This window comes from Ranitomeya variabilis, chromosome 4 (genome assembly GCF_051348905.1).
Source record: "Ranitomeya variabilis isolate aRanVar5 chromosome 4, aRanVar5.hap1, whole genome shotgun sequence".
Classification (NCBI taxonomy): Eukaryota; Metazoa; Chordata; class Amphibia; order Anura; family Dendrobatidae; genus Ranitomeya; species Ranitomeya variabilis.
Genome location: NC_135235.1, coordinates 405,306,918 through 405,330,153, shown reverse-complemented (window position 1 = coordinate 405,330,153; position 23,236 = coordinate 405,306,918).

Here is a 23,236-nt window from a genome sequence, read left to right as displayed (position 1 = left end):
GATATTTCCCTATTTCTTGGACGATCTGTTGCCAAATAAATTGGTCTTGGTTGTATCTGTTGGGAGGTATTCCAGCCATTGTTCATTCAGTGCGCTGTAAGCCAGACGGAATAGTCGAATCAGGCTGAGTAGTCAAGTCAGGTTGAATAGGCGAGGGTGGGGACGAGCCCAAACCCAACAGAGCAACTTATTCTGGAACTTCAGGTGCCTGCTCCTCTTCTGGGACAACATGTAGTAGATCAGGTTCTTCTTCTTCATAATCAACAGCTGCGGGAGGAGCACTCTGAACCTCCTCCACTTGATCAGGGTCTCTTGATAAGCAAGAACATAGAATGTTCCGATGGACCACTCGAGTAGGGGCGCCTTTCTCCCCCTCAGATTGGACTTCATAGACAGGACTATCTGTGCAGATTCTTCGTTTCACTCTAAACGGAGTCTTTTCCCATCGGTACTCCAGCTTGTCCCAAGGGCGCTTGTCTCGGACCAACACACAGTCTCCAGCTTGAAGAGCTGTCCCTAGCAGGTGAGCTGTTTCTGTATGCTCAAGTTCCCGAAACTTAGTCTGCACAAGGCAGTGTAATGTTTGCAGCTGGTGACGATGTTCTCGAAACCAGGTGGACACCCCAGTCCGCAGGTAGTCCTCCTCTGGATCCAAATCCAGCTCAGTAATCTCTCTTCCCGGTTGGCCGAATAGCAGGGTATATGGCGTGTACCCGGTGATGCGATGTACTCGGTTATTGTACACCCAAAATAATTCAGTTACGAATTCAGGCCAACTTTTCTGTCTTCCTCTAGCGTCCTCAGCATCTGAATCAGAGTATGGTTGAACCGTTCACAGGCTCCATTTCCTTCAGGATGGTAAGGCGTCATCCAGGACTTGCCAAGCTGATAAATGCGTTGTAATTCTTCCACTACTCGCTCCTGGAAACAGGCGCATTGATCAGACTGGATCTTCTTCGGGCAGCCATACATTTGAATGAAATTCCTGCAAATGGCTTGTGCCGCTAATTCAGCAGTTTGATAACAAGTCGGAGTCACAACAGCCAATTTAGTGAAGTGGTCAGTCATCACCAGGCAGTGTTCATATCCAAGGGAGGCTGGACCTATCATCAGATAATCTATCATTAACACTACCAGGGGGACAGAAGTCATGATGGTCTGTGTGGGAGATCGATCTTCAGGAGGTTTAGCTAACTCACAGCTTCTGCATTGCCGACATGTTTCTTCTACCACAGCTTTTAGTTGAGGATGGTAGACTAACTTCTGTGGCCACTAATAGGTCTTCTCTTGACCAAAATGAACTCCTCTTTCAAATGTCTCCATGGCCACCTTATGAAGCAGCGTCTCAGGAATCATCACTTGCCAGGTAACACCCGGTTCCCATTGCAGCTGAATCTTCCGGTATAACAGTCCATCATTGAGGTGGAGCCTTTCCCACCGTCGAAGGATGTGCAGAGTCCCTGGGGACAGGGCGTCTCTCTCTCTGACTGGGTAGTTGTTTTAGGGTTACCGACTGACTCATTTGAGCGACTTCCCCATCTTCCTGTTGTAATTGAGCCCACTCATCACGGGGTCATGCCAAAATGCCTTCTCCAGACGCTGTCTAAATCTGTTCCTGCGTAGCCGCCAACATCCTGGCGGAATCACGGAACGTAGGGATTTCTTCAGTCTCCAGATCTACATCCCCTTTGGGTCCAGGTCTCTCGTGCATTACTCGGGATAAGGCGTCTGCGTGAGTGTTCTCAGTCCCTCTCTTGCAGGTGATTCTATATTGATACTTCACCATCCGAGCCACCTAGTGCTGCTCCAGGGCCCCTAGCCTCACGTTTTCCAAGTGAGCCAAAGGGTTGTTGTTGGTGCATACCAGGACTTTGGACCCCGACAAGTACTCCGCAAACTTCTCAGTCAAGTCATGACCCATACTAATGCCAGCAGCTCCAGCTTGAATGAACTGTAGTTGTCGGGATTTCACTCAGCGTCATGGAGGGACCAGCTCACGTAGGCAATCACTCGCTCTGAATTTGCGATAATACAGCAACAAGCCCATGCAGACTTCCATCGGTGTGAAGCATAAATGGTAGGGAGAAATCTGCATAGGCCAACACCGGTGCTTCAGTCAGAGCCATCTTCAAAGCTTGAAATGCCTCCTCCTGGCGATCTCCCCACTGAATAGTACCATTCTTTGCACCAGATGGCACCCCTTTCAGCAGCTCCAGCAGTGGGTTCACAATGCGAGTGAAGTTCTTTACAAATCGCTGATAGTACCCAGTAAAGCCCAGGAATGCCCAAACATCTTTCATAGTCTTGGGAGTGGGCCTTTCCTGTACCGCTACGACCTTTTCACGGGACAGTCTCACCCCTTCAGCTGAGACTACATGTCCAAGGTACTCAATCTGAGTGAAAAACAAAATGTAAATCACTTAGACACCTCTCCATGAGTCACTGAAAAGTCCCGGGGGCATTAGCAAGGCCAAATGGCATCCAATGGAATTCAGACAACCCCATATGTAGTATAAAGGCTGTCTTCGCTTGGTCGTGCTCAGACATGGGTACTTGCCAATAGCCAATACCTAAATCCAACGACGAGAAGTATTTCATGCTTCCCAGGGCAGACAATGACTCTTCAATCATAGGTAGAGGATACGAATTTCGCACAGTGCAGGCATTCAATTTCCAATAATCTACACAGAAACGCAGGGTCCCATCTTTCTTCCACACCAGCACAATGGGAGCCGCCCACGGACTTTGGCTTTCTCGAATAACACCATTCTGTAGCATTTGTGTCAGTTTCCCCTTTACCTCTTGGTACATTTGCAGTGGTATCTGTCGGTATCGTTTTCTAAAGGGCACGGCATTTCCAATGGGAATTTCGTGGGTGATTGCTGTAGTGCAGTCGAAATCATTATCATGATGGGCAAATACGTCCTGATATTGCCCCAGCAGAGCTTCCACCCGTTGCACCTATTGAGGTGAAAGTTCCTTGAGTTCAGCGCACATTTGTGCCAAGATTTGGCACCCCTCCTGTAGGTGCTGGAGTTCTGATACAGTAGACATGTCCACTGCCACTGTCCAAGAATTTCCCTGTTTTACTGTCAGTTAAACAGCCTGTGGTGGTATCAGCTCTTCCGGCATGCCCAGAATTTGCGCCACTCCACTCCTGAGCGGAAGCGTGAGGTTACCTTCCCCCAATTTAACACATCACACTGGTACAGTTTGTCATGCACAGAAGCTAATGTTCACGCCACGAGGTGCCTTGAAGGTAGCTGCTCCATCAAAGCTGGCCCTATCTGAATCTCGACTCCCTCCAGGGGGGTGCACGCTCGGACGGCCAGGGTGAGCACAGTTTGGCCCGGTGGAGAACAAGGTTGGCTGCGGCTGGAGTGATCACTTTTCCCAGTGCTATCCCATTACTAGAGATTTCTTGGGCTAGGGCCACACGGATGAACTGCTGGCATACTCGCCTCTGAGGAGTACAAGGGCTACACTGTTTCAGGAACACATCTGTCGACTCGCTGATAAGAAGACTCCCCAGTTCCTTCAAGACGTTCATCCCCAGAGTAACAGCATGACCGTTGCCTGCATCTCCGGTGGTCAACACCACTCCCTTCTAGCCCAGATCTTTGCTGCAAACAGTAACTTGCATCCAGACCACCCCTGTGACGAGGATGGGTAAATGATTAGCATCTGTCAATTTTATCACTGGGCCCCATTCAGGCCTCATCGTTTCGGGGAAATGTCATCTGAAATATGTCTCAGGCATCGTGGTCACTTGAGAGATGGTGTCAACCAAATAACGTACAGCCCAGCCATCTATTTCAGCCCAAATGAGAGGACACATGGAAACTAGGCTTGTGGGACTTCTAATTCTCCTTCTTGACTGTTCAGGCTCTGGGCAGCGTCCTCCAGCCACGGAGCCTCCTAGTTTAATGGATGGCGTTGAAGGGGTCGCCCCCGTCGTACACAACCCTGAGCCAAATGTCCTGTCTCACCGCAGTGGTAGCATGTAGGCAGTTCTTCTCTGCGGGACATCCTCATTTCACGATGGAGCTCATGGCCTGTTCTACTCCTGGACAAGTTTGATGATGCTGTGGGTTTTTTCTTTGACTCATACAATTCTTCTCGTATATCCTGGATCTCTTTCCACATCTCTTTCACCCATGCTGGTTCGGTGGCCATGGTCACAGATACCTCCCCGCTCCGGACCTTCCCCGTCAGGACTGTCAACCCCTCTCCTGTGTGCACGCGCTTAACTCCCAACTTCTAGAAAGGTCATGTGTGGATACACCCGCAAGCGCTCCCGCACAGCCTGTTCCAGTAGCGCATCTCTCAAGCCTGTCACCAGCTGATCCTTCAATACTTCGTCAATAGACCCTACGCCTACACCGTCTTTCTTCATAATTGCAGTATGGATCTCCTGTAGCACGTTCATGTACTGTGTCAAAGTCTTCCCCTCCCTTTGAACAAGGCTAAATAAACGCATGCATACGTTCGTGGGGTCTCCGTGCATTTCTTCCAGTATTTGAAGCACCTCGTCAAAAATGTCCCGCTCTTGGGGAGGTCTGAGCATGACAGAATTCCTCACCTCTCCATCCAGAGCCAACATGGAAACCTCTGCCTCTAACGCGGGGGTCATGGGGTGCATCCTCATCATTCCCCTGATTATTATTATTATTCCCCTGACCTGCTCAGTCCAGTCCCAAAGCAGAGTGTTGCTTCCAGAAAATTTTGGGAGGTTATTTAATATGGCCCCCAGGGATATGCTGGACCTTGGGGTTCCCCCAGCTGCTTCCCCAACTGCTTGCTCTGCCGCCTCCGTGCTGTTGGACTGAATCTTGCTGACTACGCCAAGTGTGACAAGGTTTCGGGATGCAGTAATGGACAGGAGACAGAGCAAGAGTTAACGTGTTTTACTGGAACAACGGTATACTCCATGCAGGGAGGAGATAGGATAAAACTGGTGTTTAACAGTTGGTATACGGGATGGGGTAAAGTATGTAATAGAGATAACAACAGTTCTCAAGGGTTAACTTATCAGACTAACGGCTTCCTGACTGAAGAGTCCACAGTGGGTATGGTGGCACCAACACAGTCAGCATGGGATGGATCTGCTGTCTTCCTGCAGGTGTCCTTGAGTTGAATCTCGATGGCAGCGGCTCGACACATGTATACTGGGGGGGAAGAGCAAAGTTAGCGGTGAATCACCTGGTCCTTCCTAAGCAGTGCGCTCGCATTACTCACGGGCCCAGAGTGTCTGGCACTTCGGGTCGCAGGAGCCAGCGGGCACACGGCAAGATACTGGTCACAGTCTTTGTGAGTTACCTCAGGGAAGCAACTGCGTAGGCCTACGCTACTCCAGTGCTCAGGAGAAGGAGCACTCTCTTGTCCCTGCCGCGCTCTGCTTCTTCTTGCCAAGTCTGTCTGCTTACATGCGCACACTCAGGCTTTTTCTTAGTAGCCACGCCCCAGCTCTGTAAAGTTCGGTCCGGGTCTCTAAGTTTTCCTCTGGACAACAGTGGAGACAGCCCTGACAGTTCTGGACGTGGCACAAGACAGGTACGCCCATCTGGTCCTTTTTCTTACTCATAAGCAGAAAGATGCCAATCAGTGAAGAGGCGATGATATATATTGTTTATGAATATGGGGGACAAATGGCAACAGGTTTACTAGCTCTCCACCGATAATCTCCTGCTGGTACAAAAGTGATTTTATCAAAACTAAAGCAAGCGACCCAGTAAGTGGTACATCGCTGTAATCAGAGTCTTTGTGTCTACGTCGATGCACCTCTCAGATGAGGCAGCAATAAACTGGTGATAGATTCCCTTTAAAGGGAACCTGTCAGCAGGATTGTGCACATTAACCTACTGACAGTGTCGGGTTGGCGCCGTTATAATGATTACAATGATACATTGGTTGATGAAATCCGTCTTGTGGTTGTTGTGTAATCCTTATTTTCAGTTTTGAGTTAATGGTAGCCCTCCCCCGAATCCTATGTAGGGGGGGTCTCATGGGAACACGGACCCTAACTATTGAGTTTTTTATGTAAATGGTGGTGGTTTTTGTTCTAAGAAATAATAATAAAGAGAAGGGTGAATTTTAACTGTGGTTTTCAGGGTTAATAATAACCCTTGGTTAAGCTGTGAAGTTTCACGAGCTGTGGATACTGGTTTTATCCAGTTGTTTTTGGCGCCCATTACCAGGAAGGTGATTGGCTGGTTTGAAAAAGTCCGGGAAGAGTGTGCTATTTATAGCCCTGTGGTACCTCAGTCCTGTCAGTTATCAAAGAAGAAAGAAGATGGACAGTTTGCTGCAGCAAGTCGTGTTACGAGCCAGCGAAGAGGATGGAGCAGAATGGTTGCGTAGCTGCCTTTCGTTTAAACCTACCATGCCGGCGGGCGAAGCTTCTGCTCCGGTCCCCTCTTCATTGCTCAGCCAGCCGGTAAGCATGACATCCCAAGCGTGTCAGGAGACGGTTGGAACCAAGAGGAGTCGGCACCCGAGGACGCCCTACTCACCACCCCCTGCGACGGATAGGTCCGGTAGCCGTGCACCGTCCGTGCGCATGAAGACGTCTAAGCTGAAGACCCGGAAGTCCCGCAGTCCGGCTCGGGAATCTCGTCGGCGTCATACGTTGGCGCCGCGCCAGTCAGCAGGCCTCACCAGCGATGATTCTGGACATCGCGGCCGTAAAAGCGCTGCGGAGTCCATGGATGTCGCCTCAGAGGATCAAGGTAATGGCTCACGTGTATGGCAGCAGGATCCCCAGGTATCCGAAACTCCTGCACGAGCGTGGAGATCATCGGATTCTGAGGTAGAAGAGGAGGAGATCCCAGCAAGACAGGTCTCAGTCCATCTCAGCTCGCCCCCCACAGCGGGTGTGAGTGAAAATGTGAGGGAAGATCAAGATTTGGCCCGCGCCAGAAGGGGTGAGAATTTTATTATGCCCCTGTCTGTGTCTCATATAGAATTGAAATCTTTAATTAGCTCCATGATGGCTGAAGCCTTAAGGGAATCTGCTAATGCGGGCCCTATTGGGGTTATTCAGCCTTCATGTAGCTCTAACCCTGTTCACCCTGGTGTACCCCAATCTTTGTTCAAGGAGGCTATTACTTGCGAATTGTCTCCACTGGGCTTTCATCTGACTGCATCAGTGAAGGAACTGATTTGGAGTAAGGGCTATGTGGAGTTATTTTCGTTATTACCTACTCAAAAAGAACAACAGAATAGATTTGAAAGAAGGGATGAAAAATCATCAAATGAGGAAAAAAAGCCAGGTATTTCCAAGTCTTTTAATAACTGGCTGCAAGCATTTTCAATCTATTCTGCTGTTCTGGGAGAAAAATTCCCTCAATTATGTAGCGGTCTTTTTCATCATGTGGACATAATACTTGAGGCGTATCGTAATTTCGGCGGTATGGCATGGCTTAGCTATGACGAAGCATTTCGTCAAAAACTAGCTGTGCATCCAAATGTTTCTTGGGGTGTGAAGGATGTGGGCCTTTGGTTAAATTTGATGCTCCCACAGAGACAATATTTTACAAAGCAGCAAACCGCTTTACCAACCAAGAAGGGGATTTGCTTTGCTTTTAACGAGTCAAATTGCAAATGGTTGCACAATTGTCGTTTTAAGCATGAATGCTCTTTCTGTGGTGGGTCGCATCCTTTAACCAAATGTTTTAAAAAACAATCTCTTGCTTCGCAACAACACCCTAACAAGGAGAATTTTCTTAAAAGCCCCGACACCAGTGATACTGGAAAGAATGTTACCTTGGCTAGGCAGTTACCCAGATCTAGTGATTAAAGAGCTTTTGATTCAAGGTTTTTCTTCAGGATTTTTTATACCTTCTTTTAAAGGTAATGGTTGCGTTATAGTTAACAATCTTAGTTCTTTAAACGAATTCCCGGAGGTTGCCAGATCTAAAATTTTGAAGGAATTGCAATTAGGCCGGGTTGCTGGTCCATTTGACGAACCCCCTTTTCAAAATTTTCGTATATCCCCATTGGGCATAGTACCTAAGAGGGAACCTGGTGCTTTCAGACTTATCCATCACTTATCATACCCTCACGGGTCATCTTTAAATGATGAAGTGGATAAGTCTCTAAGCTCGGTTCACTACGCTTCCTTTGACTCAGCGGTGGATATCCTTAAAAAATTTGGTAGAGACTCCTTTTTAGCAAAATCAGATATTCAAGCCGCTTTTCGCTTGCTTCCGGTGAACCCATCTGGTTTCAATTCCCTAGGTTTTTGTTTTGACAATAAATTTTTTTTTGACAAATGTTTACCCATGGGGTTTTCACTTTCATGTTTTTATTTCGAAGCTTTTTCCTCATTTTTGCAGTGGGTCGTTCAGTCTGAATTTGATGAAGGGGGTATACTTCATTATCTAGATGATTTTTTGTTTGTAGGTCCTCCCAATTCTAGCATTTGCCATTACCTTCTCAATAAGTTCATCGCAATTTGTTCTCATTTTGGTGTCCCTATAGCTATGGAAAAAACGGTTCAACCTACTAACACTCTGGAATTTTTAGGTATTGTTTTGGATTCCTCCAGAATGGAGTGCCGGCTACCTATGGAGAAAGTTTCAAAACTTCAGAATGCTCTTCTTAATGTTCTGGCAAAGAAGAAAATTACATTAAAAGAGCTTCAATCGGTTTTGGGTTTGTTGAATTTCGCTTTAAGGGTTCTCCCCATGGGGCGGGTTTTTTCTAGGCGTCTTTATGATGCTACAAAAGGGATTAAGTCTGCCCATTGCCATATTAGGATCGACTCGGAGATTAAGGAGGATATTAAGATTTGGTTGGAATTTCTTGCTAATTTTAATGGCATTTCGTACTGGCAAAGCTCATTGGTTAGTGCAGACTCTATTCATTTATCTTTTTATTCCGATAAGTCTTTTGGTTTCGGAATTTTGTGTCATCGCCATTGGATGAGACATTGTTGGCCTGAGTCTTGGAGTACTACTACATGGTTTGGTAATCAAATGGTTTTAGACATTTTTTCGCTGTTTGTTTGCATTTCTACATGGGGTTTTTTATTAAAAAACAAAAGGCTTTTAATTTTCTCGGGAAGCCAGAGTGTGGTTTTTTGTATCAATACATTATCATCAAAGAATGTTACGGCTGCTAGAATATTGAGGGCCTTAGTTTTATGCTGTCTGAAGTTTAACATTTGGCTAAAGTCCAAAATAGGCGTTACAGATGATTTATTAATCTGTGATTCTATTTGTCATCAGCAGTGGTCAATGTTTCGTCGTTTGGCTCCGGACGCAGACAAGGAACCAACTCCTTGCCCCCCTCATGTTTGGGACATTATTCAGGTCTAATTCCAAAATTTATTGTAAACTCATTGGCACCAAAAACATGGGCTGATTATTCAGTCGCGTGGAAACAATGGGTTAATTTCTGCCTTTCTAATGACTTTAGTTTCCTAGAATCATCCTCAATTTCAGCCCTTGGCTTCGCAGAGTTTTTGGTATCAAAGGGGTTATCTTATTCTGCTGTTAACAAATCCCTAGCCGGGGTTTCTTTTTTTTTAAAGTTGTCTGGAAAAACTCCGTTATCCGAATTTTTTCCGGTAAAGCAGTTCCTGAAAGGCTTTAAGAAAGGCACCTTCAAAGAGGACGAGAGGAGGCCTATATCTTTTGAACTACTAAAGGACTTATGTTTAATTTCAAAATCAGTCTGTACTGATAGTTTTGAGTCATGTTTGTTCAGCACTGCTTTTTGTCTCGCATTTTTTGGGGCAATGAGGGTGGGGGAGATAATGTCTTTTAAAAAATCCGAGCCGTCAGGTTTAATGTTATCTGATTTATTACTAAAGGATTCGTTTTTAGTCCTATTTATAAGAAAGTCCAAAGTCGATCAATTAGGTAGAGGGGCGAGTGCCCGGCTAAATGCTATTCCCGATTCTCCTATTTGCCCGGTAGCGAACGCAAAACGTTGGCTTTTATTGAGATCAAACAGGCCTGGTCCGCTCTTTGTTCATGCAAATGGCGAACCAGCCACTATCTTTCAATTTAATGCAGTTCTTAAAAAGTGTTTGGGTAATTTAGGCAAAGAACATTTGAGAATCACCTCTCATTCCTTCAGAATTGGAGCTGCAACTGAAGCGGCAAGAGCTGGTCTTCAGGATGATAGAATTATGCAGCTGGGGAGATGGAACTCTAGACGTTTTAAGATTTATGTTCGTCCAGGACTTTACTTTTACTAAATGTCAATATTGTCTTTCAGATCCGTTCTCAATTTGGATTGTCGGGCACTCTTTTGTGTTTTGGGCACAGAATAGAGCATGCCGAAGGTCATATTCAGAAAACCTATCTTTCAGCTGTTCCCAAGTCAGAATTTTCTGGCATGGTGTCAGAGGCATGAAATGGAGGGACTTAATTGAAGAATTGCTTAAGTTAATTGAGTTATTCCCATCGCCTGATGTAATTATAGTCCATTTAGGGGGTAATGATCTCGGAAAAAGTAAAACTTTGGATCTTTTGGTTAAAATGAAGAATGATTTATCTTATTTGAAGTGCAGATTTCCGAGCACTTGTTTTATTTTTTCAGAGATCGTCCCCAGGATGACTTGGTCAAATCCAAATCTCAGCTTTCTTAATAAAATTCGTAAAAGAGTTAATAGAGCTATGGAACGTTACATGTACCTGATAGCGGGATTTTCTTTTAGGCATTGCGAGTTGGAAGATTTTACACCAGGTTTATACAGAAATGATCTAGTTCATTTATCCGATGTAGGGTTGGACATTTTCAACCTGGATCTTCAATCCATGGTTGAGAAATGGCTGCGGTGTTTTGGGGGGGCCATGCCTCTTTGAGGCTGGCGTGTGGAAAATCGCCCAGGTGTCTGGGTGGATTTGGTTGGTATGGTTTATAATTTATTCGTAATTGGTTGTTTATTTATTTATTTATTTATTTAAATTAAATTGTTATATTTTTAGTAACCCTAAATAAACACCTCAGCCATTATATTCCAACGAAATTGTGTTTGTGTCTTAATTTTTATTCAAGTAATGGGTTTTGTGTTCCCATGGTAGCCCTCCCCCGAATCCTATGTAGGGGGGGTCTCATGGGAACACGGACCCTAACTATTGAGTTTTTTATGTAAATGGTGGTGGTTTTTGTTCTAAGAAATAATAATAAAGAGAAGGGTGAATTTTAACTGTGGTTTTCAGGGTTAATAATAACCCTTGGTTAAGCTGTGAAGTTTCACGAGCTGTGGATACTGGTTTTATCCAGTTGTTTTTGGCGCCCATTACCAGGAAGGTGATTGGCTGGTTTGAAAAAGTCCGGGAAGAGTGTGCTATTTATAGCCCTGTGGTACCTCAGTCCTGTCAGTTATCAAAGAAGAAAGAAGATCCCACCCTCCCTCCCTGTTGTTTTTCTCCCCTGTCGTGGTGTTTATTTCGAGGGAAAATCGCCCAGGTGTCTGGGTGGATTTGGTTGGTATGGTTTATAATTTATTCGTAATTGGTTGTTTATTTATTTATTTATTTATTTAAATTAAATTGTTATATTTTTAGTAACCCTAAATAAACACCTCGGCCATTATATTCCAACGAAATTGTGTTTGTGTCTTAATTTTTATTCAAGTAATGGGTTTTGTGTTCCCATGATATGCTCGTGCTCCGGGGCGGCCTGTGGAGGGGGTCTTCATATGGTGCTCTGATTAGCTATTTGTGTGTATGGGCTTATTACAGGTCACTGATCCCTCACTGACCTGCCCACTAATTTACATACTGCATAGAATATTTACATTCATCAGGCAGGCGGTGGCGCTGTAGTACCGTACAATGGGTAATATGCATGTATTCATTTGATGTAGTCATATAGTTTTGTTTGCAAAAAGAAGAAAATATCTTAATCAAAATGGCGCCGGCGGCTGCACCTGCGCATTAGCATAAATTGAGTTGTGATAGATGCTACTGTGCAAGCGCCGCCGGAAGCATTTTGATGGAGCCAAATTTTTTTTCAAAAATGGCGCAAGCGGCGCCTGCACAGTAGTATTTATCAGAACGCGACAGATGCTACTGGGCAGGTGCAGCCGCCGGCGCCATTTTTATTAAGATAATATTTTTTATTTTCAAACAAAACTATGTGACTAAATCAAATGAATACATGCATATTATCCATCGTACGGTACTACAGCGCCACCGCCTGCCTGATGAAAGTAAATGTTCTATGAAGTGTATAAAATAAGGGGTTGGTCAGTGAGGGATCAGTGACCTGTCAGAAGCCATCATTATGAATACCTAATCAGAGCACCATATGAAGACCCCACAAAGGCCGCCCCGGGGCACACAAGCATATCATTATCTAAAAAAACTGACAATAAAGATTAAACAACAACCACAAGATGGATTTCATCAACCAAAGTATTAACGGCTCCGACCTGACAGTGTCTGTAGGTTACTGTGCACAATCCTGCTGATAGGTTCACTTTAAGAAAATAAAGAACTGCAGAACCATCCATGACCAGTAGGCGGCATCATTTAACATACATTTCAGCATTTTATAAGCATTTTATGCTGCTCTCAGATTAGGTGACAGATTCCCTATAAGGAGCTGTAATCTGCTTTTCCTAATAATGGACTGAAAACAAATATGTAATTGACCTCTGCTGCTATAAAAAGAAAGGGCAGCGTCTCACTGTGCTGCTCAGTCTGCTCCATTCTGACTATGCATTAAGTGCTATTTTTTATAGTGCTTTGATACTTTAAGGTTCAGCTTTTTTTTCTTTGACAAAGGACATCCCATCCTCCATCAACTTAGTGTCTCCCAGCAGCTGGCACAGAGTCACCATATTGATGCTGAGGACAGAGAAGACCCCTGACCCACATAGCACAGGATGGACCAGAACTGACAAGCTCCAGTGATCCCACAGCCCAAGCCTCCCATAGTAGCTAGGATTACAGGTGTGCGCCACAGCACCCAGCAGAGATGTGAGCATTACTAACCTATAGAAGAGTCAGTGTCTGATAAGTGCAGAGCTACAAAATAGTCATCATATCTGGGTCATGTGTCAGAGCTATAAGCTTTTCTGTATATATAATGTAAGTGTCTTTCAGTTCTAAAATGTTATTTTCAGCTAATGCTTACCAAATGGGAAAATGCATGTCAGACGTACCACCTACTGGTCATCATGGATGGTCCTGCAGTTAGTTTTACTTCCAAAATTTGATTCAGTTGGAACATTTTACCAGGAATAAATGTTTTTTTAAACAGTGATGATCATAACCAGTTCACGACTGGGCAATTTACCTGTGTTTCTGGCCAGGCACATTTTCATTTTTTTTCATACATGCTGTTTAAAAAGCTGTAAAAAATGTTCTCATTGGGATATTCAAATAAATCTTTTTTTTGGGGTGATACATGAGGCTTTATTTTTATGCTATTTTCATATTCTCTTTTTTTCATGTTTTGCCAATATCCGGTGATATTGGAGGGAAAATAAAGAAATATGTCTGTTTCACATTTTTATTCTTTTATGTCCTCAATTGACCACTTAATTCATTCTAAATGTATTTTCCCTTTCTGTAACAATTCTTATTAATTATATTGGACACCATTTCTTTCCAGGAGGATGGGTCTCTTAACCCCTTAATCCCATGTGACATACTATCCCGTCGAGGTGACCTGGGACTTAATTCCCAGTGACGGGATAGTACATCATATGCAATCGGCGGCACTCACGGGGGGAGCTCACGATCGCGGCCGGGTGTCAGCTGACTATCACAGCTGACATCTGGCACATTAACCCCCAGCACACTACGAACAAACATGATCACAGCGTTCCGGGGGCATAGGGAAGCATCGCGCAGGGAGGGGGCTCCCTGCGGTCTTCCCTGAGACCCTCGGTACAAGGCGATGCGCTCACCTTGTACCGAGTGTCTCCTCCCTGCAGGCCCCGGATCCAAAATGGCTGCGGGGCTATTTCCGGGTCCTGCAGGGAGGTGGTTTACAAGCACCTGCCCAGAGCAGGCGCTGGAAAGCCAGGATCAGTGCACGTCAGATCGCTGATCTGACACAGTGCTCTGCAAAGTGTCAGATCAGCGATCTGACCCTATAACATTATGTCCCCCCCGGGACAAAGTGATAATGTAAAAAAATATATATATATTTGGATGTGTAAAAAAAATAAAATAAAATAATTCCCAAATAAAGAAAAAAAAAATTAATTTCTTTATCTAAATAAAAAAAACAATAAAAGTACACATATTTAGTATCGCCGCATCCTTAACGACCCGACCTATAAAACTGTCCCACTAGTTAAACCCTTCAGTGAACACCATTAAAAAAAGGCAAAAAACAACGCTTTATTATCATACCGCCGAACAAAAAGTGGAATAACATGCAATCAAAACGTCATCTTGTCCCACAAAAAACGAGCCGCAATACAGCATCATCAGCGAAAAAATAAAAAAGTTATAGTCCTCAGAATAAAGCGATGCAAAAATATTTTTCTACAGTTTTTATTGTATAAAAGCGCCAAAACATAAAAAAATTATGTAAATGAGTTATTGCTGTAATCGTACTGACCCGAAGAATAAAACTGCTTTATCAATTTTACCAAACATGGAACGGTATAAACGCCCCGCACAAAAGAAATTCATGAATAGATTATTTTTGGTCATTCTGCCTCACAAAAATTGGAATAAAGGCGATCAAAAAATGTCACGTGCCCGAAAATGAAACCAATAAAAACGTCAACTTGTCCCACAGAAAACAAGACCTCACATGACTCTGTGGACCAAAATATGGAAAAATTATAGCTCTCAAAATGTGGAGACGCAAAAACTATTTTTTGCAATAAAAAGCGTCTTTTAGTGTGTGACAGCTGCCAATCATAAAAATCCGCTAAAAAACCTGCTATAAAAGTAAATTAAACCCCCCATCATCACCCACTTAGTTAGGGAAAAATAATAAAATTAAAAAAATGTATTTATTTCCATTCTCCCATTAGGGTTAGGGCTAGGGTTAGGGTTAGGGTTAGGGCTAGGGGTAGGGCTAGGGTTAGGGTTAGGGCTAGGGTTAGGGCTAGAATTAGGGCTAGGGTTAGGTTTAGGGCTAGGGTTAGGGTTGGGGCTAGGGTTAGGGCTACAATTAGGGTTGGGGCTAAAGTTAGGGTTAGGGCTGGGGCTAAAGTTAGGGGTAGGGTTGTGTTGGAGTTAGGGGTGTGGTTAGGGTTGGGATTAGGGTTAGGGGTGTGTTGGGGTTAGGGGTGTGGTTGGGGTTAAGGGTGTGGTTGGTATTAGGGTTAGGCCGGCGTCACACTCAGCGTATGTAAATACGGTCCGTTTTTTACAGCCGTAATACGCAGAAATGTTCCCAAAATAGTGATCCGTATGTCATCCGTAGCAGGGTGTTGCAGCGTATTTTGCGCATGGCATCCTCCGTATGTAATCCGTATGGCATCCGTACTGCGATATTTTCTCGCAGGCTTGCAAAACCGACATCTAATGGATTTATGTGCTCAAATGTTTGTAAAAACATATATACAGTATATATATATATATATATATATGTCATTGAGACACACATATGTATATATATATATATATATATATATATATATATATACTGTATTTATATTTAATTCAGCGCGAGATATGTGAAAAGCCGGTAATTCAATTTCCGGCTTTTCATTTCTCCTTCACAAACCCGACATGATATGAGACATGGTTTATATACAGTAAACCATCTCATATCCCTTTTTTTTTTGCATATTCCACACTACTAATGTTAGTAGTGTGTATGTGCAAAATTTGAGCGCTGTAGCTTGTAAAATAAAGGGTTAAATGGCGGAAAAAATTGGCGTGGGCTCCCGCGCAACTTTCTCCGCCAGAGTGGTAAAGCCAGTGACTGAGGGCAGATATTAATAGCCTAGAGAGGGTCCATGGTTATTGGCCCCCCCTGGCTAAAAACATCTGCCCCCAGCCACCCCAGAAAAGGCACATCTGGAAGATGCGCCTATTCTGGCACTTGGCCACTCTCTTCCCAATCCCGTGTAGCGGTGGGATATGGGGTAATGAAGGGTTAATGTCACCTTGCTATTGTAAGGTGACATTAAGCCAGATTAATAATGGAGAGGCGTCAATTATGACACCTATCCATTATTAATCCAATAGTACGAAATGGTTAATAAAACACACACACATTATTACAAAGTCCTTTAATGAAATAAAGACACAGGTTGTTGTAATATTTTATTATTCTCTTAATCCAGCTGAAGACCCTCGTTCTGTAAAAAAGTAAAAATAAAAAATCAACAATATCCCATACCTTCCGATGATCAGTCACGTCCCACGAAGTAAATCCATCTGAAGGGGTTAAATCATTTTACAGCCAGGAGCTGTGCTAAAGCACTGCTCGTGGTTGTAAAACCCCCGGGAATGAATGGAGTGCAGGGGAATGACCTGTAGCTACCTTGAGTTGCGGTGATGCGCCCTCTGCTGGATGTCCTCATATGAACTCGAGCGTGGGAACTTTTACCAGGCTCCAGTTCATGAGGACATCGAGCAGAGGGCGCCTCACCGCAACTCAAGGTAACTACAGGTCATTCCCCCGCAATCCATTCATTCCTGGGTTTTTTTTGTAAATTCTTTATTTAAAGTAAAGACTGGGAATGTTACATACAATTCGTAATAAAGTAAGTAAACCAAAGCCATTTCAATAATGACAATATGCAGACCCAGACTAACAACATTAGAGAAAGGTAAGGAAGGAAGAGGTGAAAAGGGGAGGGGAAAAGGAGGGCAAAGGTAAGGGAGGAGGGCCTGAATGGAAACGTCTAGGGGGGAGAGAATAGGGAAGAGAACAGGAGAGGGGGAGGGAAAAACAATTGACATAACAGGTCAAGTACACGTGAATGTATCACTCAAGAAATAAACAGTGCGGTAGTATAAAATCTCAAAATGGCAAGAACAAATAAGAAACAATATTAGGGCGCCTCGGATCGAAACACTCTCCAAGGGAGCCAACTCGATTCGAAACGTTCATGGGCATGTGCTTCCCAACTTGAGAGTTCCTCTAATCTGTAGATGTGGTCAATTTTGTTAAACCATTCACTTAGTGTTGGAGGAGATTCCCTCTTCCAATGGGTGGTTATTAAATGCTTTGCCGCACTAAGCATTAGGGGGAGAAGGCCATGTCTATATGGTCTGAAATTATTTGTCGGGCACGAGAGAATAGCCTCAACAGCTAGTAGGTTAGTTTTGGTTAGTTTTAGCTTTTTAAGTGTTGAGTTAATTCCCTCCCAGAACTTTCTAATAATAGGGCATTCCCAAAATATGTGTGTATGGTTCCCCTGAGTGGCCCGACACCGCCAACACAAGTCAGAGTCAGATAAACCAAGATGACAGAGCTTGACCGGTGTCATATGCCATCTGGTTAATATCTTATATGAGTTTTCCTGCAACAGGATACATCGAGAAAAGCCTCGGGCAAACTTCAACATCTTAGAAATCTGATCTTCTGAGAAAGTAAAATTTAGTTCAGATTCCCAAGAGTATATGAAAGAGGGTTTAGAGGGTTGAAAAGGAGTAATGAGTCTGGAGTACATGCGGGATGTAACTTTGTATCTAGCTGAACCTGTTTTAAGCATGAGATCAAGCCATGACCAGTTGGACTTGTGTGCGAACCGATCTCTGATTTGCATAAGTATACATTTAATGTGTTGTTCTTGTAAAAAATTTATTGGGAATGCCAGGGCGTTGCTGGGCCAAATATTATTTTTAAGGATTTTACCCTCGTAAAAACTAGAGAGAGAATCCATAGGGAGCTTCGACCACAAGAGTCCTCAAAGTTAGGATTTACCAAGTAAGGAATGACTGCAATAGGGGTTAAGGATGATGGGAAAGATTCTGGAGGCAGTTCGTTTAAAACAGAATGTCTAATATGTAGGGTAGTTAAAGTTATTTCATCTAGGCCCGACGAAGCCGTTGGTTTTGAACGCGACCACAAGAATGGAATTCCCCCGTTGTCCAACAGAGCCATGTCTACCGTGTCTATTATACCTTTCTCAAGGCCAACTGCAATTCTCAGCCATCTACTTAAATGTATGGCTTTGTAATGGATATGTGGGTCAGGTAATCCCAAACCACCGTTTGAGGTGGGGTATGATAAAAGTTTAAAAGGAAGCCTGGCTGGTTTATTTCTCCATATGAATTTAGATATTAAGGTCTTTATATTTTTGAAAAAGGTGAGAGGGAGACAAATGGGTACCATATTCATAAAGTACAGTATTAAAGGCATAAGGTAGGCTTTAAATACGTTGACACATCCTATCCACGATAAAGTGGGTAAATTATATGATTTCATCTGTGCGTCTATTTTCTTTAGTAAGGGTTGTTGTGAACTCTGTTTTCAGGCTCCCTCTTGTGGTCACAGGTGGTATTGTGTGACTTTTGTTTTGGGCTCCCCCTGGTGGCTTTGTTTGTTATCCTGCGGGTCTGTGGCTGATCAGCTGCCTCATTATTCACTTGGGAGTTTCCTATTTAGCTCTGTTTCACTTCCACTTGTTGCCGGCTGTCAATGTATTCAGTGCTATTCTGATTACTCCTGATTATCTTCGGTTTCAGCCTCTTCAGGAGAAGCTAAGTTCTGTTTAATTATTTTTTGCTCATCAGTCTGCAATATGATTTCTGTGTATGATGAGTTTAGTCCAGCTTGCTAATATGTGATTTCTTGCTTCTGGTTTGCTCTGGGGTACAGAGTTGCTTCCCCCGCACCGTTAGTTGGTGCGGGGGCTCGAGCAATCTCTGCGTGGATATTTTAAATAGGGTTTTTAATTGACCGCACAGTTCCCTTTCTATTTTCTGCTTTCTAGTGTTAGCGGGCCTCATTTGCTAAATCTAATTTCATCTCTGCGTTTGTGCTTTCCCCTTAACTCACCGTTAATATTTGTGGGGGGCTATTCTATATCTTTGGGGTCATTTCACTGAGGCAAGTGAGGACTTTCGTTCCCTCTAGGAATAGTCAGTTTCTCAGGCCGTGAAGAGACGTCTAGGATTTTCAGGTAACGTTCCACGGCTACCTATAGTTGTTTGCGGATAGGATCAGGTTGCGGTCAATTCAGTTACCACTTCCCCAGACTTTGTAGTCTGTTTAGTTACTTAGCTAGTCCTACTTGCGATCCTTGCCACTAGGATCATAACAGTACAGCTGGCCACTGTTGTGAACTCTGTTTTCAGGCTCCCTCTTGTGGTCACAGGTGGTCTTGACTGATCACAAGAATCTGATTTATCTCGAGTCGGCCAAGCGGCTGAATCCTAGACAGGCTCGTTGGTCGTTGTTTTTCTCTTGTTTTGATTTCGTGGTCTCGTACCTGCCTGGTTCGAAGAATGTAAAGGCTGATGCTCTTTCTAGGAGTTTTGTGCCTGACTCTCCTGGAGATTCAGAGCCGGCTGGTATTCTCAGAGAAGGGGTGATTTTGTCTGCCATCTCCCCAGATTTGCGACGAGTGCTGCAGGAGTTTCAGGTGGATAGACCTGACCGTTGTCCACCGGAGAGACTGTTTGTCCCGGATAGATGGACCAGCAGAGTTATTTCCGAGGTTCATTCTTCGGTGTTGGCGGGCCATCCTGGAATATTTGGTACCAGAGATTTGGTGGCCAGGTCCTTTTGGTGGCCTTCCTTGTCGCGGGATGTGCGTTCCTTTGTGCAGTCTTGTGGAATTTGTGCTCGGGCTAAGCCTTGCTGTTCTCGTGCCAGTGGTTTGCTGTTACCTTTGCCTGTCCCGAAGAGGCCTTGGACGCACATTTCCATGGATTTTATTTCGGATCTCCCTGTCTCTCAGAGAATGTCTGTCATCTGGGTGGTGTGTGATCGTTTTTCTAAGATGGTCCATTTGGTGCCCTTGCCTAAGTTGCCTTCCTCCTCCGAGTTGGTTCCGCTGTTTTTTCAAAATGTGGTTCGTTTGCATGGGACCCCTGAAAATATTGTTTCCAACAGAGGATCCCAGTTTGTGTCTAGATTTTGGCGGACCTTTTGCGCTAAGATGGGCATTGATTTGTCTTTTTCGTCGGCCTTCCATTCTCAGACGAATGGCCAAACCGAGCGAACTAATCAGACCTTGGAGACTTATTTAAGATGTTTTGTTTCTGCTGATCAGGACGACTGGGTGACTTTTTTTGCCATTGGCCGAGTTTGCCCTTAATAATCGGGCTAGTTCTGCTACTTTGGTTTCTCCTTTTTTTTGTAATTCGGGGTTTCATCCTCGTTTTTCCTCAGGTCAGGTGGAGCCTTCTGACTGTCCTGGAGTGGATGTTGTGGTGGATAGGTTGCATCAGATTTGGAATCATGTTGTGGACAATTTGAAGCTGTCACAAGAGAAGGCTCAGCGCTTTGCCAACCGCCGTCGCTGTGTGGGTCCCCGACTTCGCGTTGGGGACTTGGTGTGGTTGTCTTCTCGCTTTGTTCCCATGAAGGTCTCCTCTCCTAAGTTCAAGCCTCGGTTTATCGGTCCTTATAAGATTTTGGAAGTCCTTAGCCCTGTGTCATTTCGTTTGGACCTCCCAGCATAGTTTGCTATTCATAATGTGTTTCATCGGTCGTTGTTGCGGAGGTATGTGGTGCCTGTGGGTCCTCCGGTTGAGCCTCCTGCCCCTGTGCTGGTTGAGGGAGAATTGGAATACGTGGTGGAGAAGATCTTGGATTCTCGTATTTTTAGACGGAGGCTTCAGTATTTGGTTAAATGGAAGGGCTATGGTCAGGAGGATAATTCCTGGGTTGTCGCCTCTGATGTTCATGCGGCCGATTTGGTTCGTGCCTTCCATGTGGCTCACCCTGATCGCCCTGGGGGTTTTGATGAGGGTTCGGTGACCCCTCCTCAAGGGGGGGGGTACTGTTGTGAACTCTGTTTTCAGGCTCCCTCTTGTGGTCACAGGTGGTATTGTGTGACTTTTGTTTTGGGCTCCCCATGGTGGCTTTGTTTGTTATCCTGCGGGTCTGTGGCTGATCAGCTGCCTCATTATTCACTTGGGAGTTTCCTATTTAGCTCTGTTTCACTTCCACTTGTTGCCGGCTGTCAATGTATTCAGTGCTATTCTGATTACTCCTGATTATCTTCGGTTTCAGTCTCTTCAGGAGAAGCTAAGTTCTGTTTAATTATTTTTTGCTCATCAGTCTGCAATATGATTTCTGTGTATGATGAGTTTAGTCCAGCTTGCTAATATGTGATTTCTTGCTGCTGGTTTGCTCTGGGGTACAGAGTTGCTTCCCCCGCACCGTTAGTTGGTGCGGGGGCTCGAGCAATCTCTGCGTGGATATTTTGAATAGGGTTTTTAATTGACCGCACAGTTCCCTTTCTATTTTCTGCTTTCTAGTGTTAGCGGGCCTCATTTGCTAAATCTAATTTCATCTCTGCGTTTGTGCTTTCCCCTTAACTCACTGTTAATATTTGTGGGGGGCTATTCTATATCTTTGGGGCCATTTCACTGAGGCAAGTGAGGACTTTCGTTCCCTCTAGGAATAGTCAGTTTCTCAGGCCATGAAGAGACGTCTAGGATTTTCAGGTAACGTTCCACGGCTACCTATAGTTGTTTGCGGATAGGATCAGGTTGCGGTCAATTCAGTTACCACTTCCCCAGACTTTGTAGTCTGTTTAGTTACTTAGCTAGTCCTACTTGCGATCCTTGCCACTAGGATCATAACAAAGGGTGAAAAGTTTGAATCGAATAGGTCTATGGGGTCTCTGGTACTCCAGATGCCCAAATATTTTATGGAGGATATGGACCAAGAGAAGGGGGTTAATTTACGTAGATTGGTTAGCTGAAAGTCCGATAGGGTAATGTTGAGTGCTTCCGATTTAGTATTGTTAATTTTGAAATTTGATAATTTGCCAAAATAGTTAAGTATATTGATGATAATGGGAAAAGCTTCAAACGGGTTAGAAATAAGAAAAAGTAGGTCATCTGCGAATGCCAATGTTTTTATTTCTAATCTACCTATCCGTAATCCCTTAACTTGATTTTCTTGTCTAATTCTTTGTATTAGTGTTTCGATAACCAATATAAATAGAGATGGTGATAAGGGGCATCCCTGTCGGGTGCCGTTACTAATATTAAAAGCATCAGATAAAACACCATTCACTCGGACCCTGGCAGTGGGGAGGGAGTAAAGGGACAAGACCGCTGTAGTAAACTGGGGGGGAAAGCCAAACCTATGCAAGACCCTCTCCATATATCTCCAGCTTACTCTATCAAATGCCTTCTCGGCATCAGTAGATAGAAGAGTCAATGATAAATTCCGCTTTCTAGCATACATTATAGATTGGAGAACTTTAGCTGAATTATCCTTGCCCTCCCTTCCCTGCACGAAACCCGCCTGGTCCGAGTGAATCAATCTTTGGAGTATTTTACCTAACCTAGTCGCTAGAAGTTTTGCCCATAGCTTCGTGTCCGTGTTAAGGAGGGATATAGGTCTATAGCTAGAACAGAAATTGAGATCTTTACCTTCTTTTGGCAACACTGTAATAAAAGCTTCCAAGGCTTGTTTTGGGAGGGGTTGCCCTGCCAGGAAAGAATTAAATAATGTCACTATATGGGGTAGCAGGGCCTTTATTAATTTCTTATAGTAAATGATGGGAAGGCCATCAGGGCCCGGGGCCTTCCCATTAGGGATGTTAGAAAGAGTTTCTAGTACCTCTTCAGGAGTGATTGGGGCCATTAAAGATGAAATGTCATCTGGGGTCAGGGAGGGGAGTCTCAAGGAAGAAAGAAAGGTGTCTATTGCTTCCACAGCTGTCCCAGGCTCTCCCATGTCCTCTGGCGCATCTAAATTATAAAGATTCTCATAGAAAAGTTTGAACTCATTGGCAATGTCCTTGGTCTCAGAAATAATTAGGCCATTCGAATTGTGTGATGAAAGTACGTCCACTACGTTTTCTCAGCAGAGAAGTCATGAGTTTGCTCCCTCTATTGCCATGAAGATAAAACTGCTGTTGGTTTCTCATATAGATCTTAGCCGATTGTATATTCAAAAGATCTTTCAGGGATCTTCTGAGTGAGACGAGTTCTATCTGGTATTTATCTGTCTGAGAGCGTTTGTGCAACTTTTCCACAGAATTAATCTGGTGTAGAATGGCCATTACTTCTTTGGACCTTTCTTTTTTCAAATATGAGCCCAAGGCTATGAATTCTCCTCTCAGAATGGCCTTGTGTGTCTCCCAAACCAGAGGCATGGGAGTGCCCGGGAGACAGTTTTCTTTAAAGAAAATATTGATTAAAGTTGAGAACTT